The sequence below is a fragment of the Carlito syrichta genome, unplaced genomic scaffold, assembly GCF_000164805.1.
Source record: "Carlito syrichta isolate Samal-C Ts95f unplaced genomic scaffold, Tarsius_syrichta-2.0.1 Scaffold307118, whole genome shotgun sequence".
NCBI lineage: Eukaryota > Metazoa > Chordata > Mammalia > Primates > Tarsiidae > Carlito > Carlito syrichta.
In genome coordinates this window covers 372,432-374,709 of record NW_007251214.1, presented here as the reverse complement: position 1 = coordinate 374,709, position 2,278 = coordinate 372,432, and the positions used below count along the sequence as shown (strand labels likewise).

The following is a 2,278-nucleotide window of genomic DNA, read 5'->3' as shown; positions in this document are numbered from 1 at the left end:
CTAAAATTAAGAATGGTACAAAGTCAGATCCCAAGAGAGGAGAAGCAGGAGAGATTATCCATGGACTATCCCTTCCAGTGATCGGACTTTCCCAGCAGTTTGGGAGCCAGATGTTTGTTGGCTCCCAGGGGTCACATCAGAAGATATAGCTTCCAATTCCAGTACTTAAGGAAGTGACTCAACAACTTTTTAAATAGCATTTGTGTTTCATTTCTCACCAGAGATAAGTCTACTGGTCTAAATTCTGTCCTAAAGACCACTACTGGTTTGGTAAACTAACATATTTTTAGTCCAAAGAAGCAAATAGATTTTAGGCAATGTAGCAAGAGATTTTAGCACAGGTAGGTTAAAGTACAGAAAGTCAGGGGCATCAGAAATTTAAATTCAAATGTGCTAGGGAAGAAGAGAAACATTTCTAGTAGGAAACACACAGGCAGTCATCTCCAGGCGATAGGTAAGGTACGGGAGGAAGAATGAAACTCTCTAGGTGCTCAGAGAAAGATAGGATCCAAGTTTTAGAAAGTCCTCTGTTCACCAGTTACCACCATCACTCCAAGATCACTGAAATGAGGGCTCACCCATGTGCTTTGCACCAGTTCCTACTGGCCTTAGGGGCTTTGCCAGCCAAGACGTGCACTCCTGTGGCAAGACAGGGATGCCCAGGGGTAACATGGCATCTTGCTTACCCTGGTCCTGGGAATACTGAAACATTTCTTTTGTTAGCTTGCACTTCCGCAAGCTGCCCAACCCTGAGCCCAGACACTTTGGCTAGGTTTCTTCAGACACTGAAGAAGCTGATGCAAGACCTCAGGACCGGAAGACATGCACAACTCAGATCACATACTGCTGGCAGATAGGACACTCATTCATGTGCTTGCCACACTTGGTACAGGTAACCATGTGGCCACACTCTAGCAGAATGCAGTCAGTAGGTGAGTTCATACAGATTTGACACAGGTTCTCCTCCAGGCCAGATGGCAGTGCTCCTTCGTTTTGGTCTTCAGCACCACACACCAGATGCTAGAGTCCTTTCTGATCCTTGTACAACCGCGTGACACTCTCCATCAGTTCCCACTTCTCACAGCAGCCCTTATAGTTGATGAAGTTGCAAGCCAGGATCTCCTTCAGTTGCTGCACTATCAGGCTTTCAATGTCCTGCAGGTCGGTCAGGTCAGACAGAGAGGTCCTCCCACCCAGGACGAGTTGTGTTCTGAGTCAGTGGAATGGGTCTCATCCTCAGCAGGTACTCTGGCTGTGCTCTCCAGGTAGATGGGGTCCTCTTGGTCCTGAGACACATGACCATTCGCCTGCTGACTTTCCTGAGCCAGGCCTGGGGTGACAGAGGTGGCTTGTGGAGACGAAGAGGGGAGATTGGGTGAGGTAGGTGGAACTGTGCTGGCATGAGGCTGTGTCAGGAAGGCTTGATGTCCAAGAAAGTCCAGGGACAAGGTGGGGACACGAGTCCTGCTCTCCTGGGAGATTACAGGTTGCTGCCCAAACACCAAGAGCACCAGCTCCTCTTTCTCCTGGCACATTTCGGTGATGATGTCATGGAGGCTGAGATAGTCCCTCAGGTCTTTCACATTCATCCTCATGAACTCCTCCTGCTGAAAGCCTGTGGCTTGGAACCGTTGGCAGAGAAGGCAGAGCCGGGCCTGTTCTCCACAAGGCTTGAAGAGATCATACAGAAATTCTTCTTACAGCCCAGACAGGTCTGCTTCCTGGCCATGTTTGCAAAGTGGGCCCCACAGGCCTTGCAGCTTGGTTCTGAGCCCGCTGGGGGAAGGGAAGGAGCTGTACCCAGGGTTGGAATAGGCCTGCGTCCTGGCTCCCTGGGGTGGTGGGACGTCTTCAGGCTGTCCATCCAGGCAGAACCAGTTGCAGCAGGTTGCCCACATGATAAAAGCTGCCTGCAGTCACCCGCCCGGCTGCACCTGGGAGGGGAGGGAACGGGTGGGGAGGAACCAGATCCACACCGACGATATCTTAAGCAGGGAGGCTGTGGACTCCACTGAAACGGCATCTCCAGGGTTGAGGGGCACCTGGGGGCGGTCATGGCATCCTCATGGGCGGCCCCAGGAAGTCGGCCCCCAGACCCATCCCCAGCCAGCCCGGCCCCTGGTATCTTTTTAAAAAGTGAAGGTTGCACTAGTTAATACTCAGTGAACGATCACAGAAACAAAGAACTGAGTGCCATATGTTCTCACTCATAAGCGGACCCTGAACAATTACCGTAATACTATAGGAAGAGGATTGGCAGTTGTGGGAAACTGCCCTG

General features: G+C 51.1%; 1 pseudogene; it reads right to left on the bottom strand.

Annotated features, from left to right (window-relative positions):
• Window positions 1-807: 807 nt before the first annotated feature.
• Window positions 808-1,898, bottom strand: LOC103266263 (annotated as a pseudogene).
• Window positions 1,899-2,278: the final 380 nt, after the last annotated feature.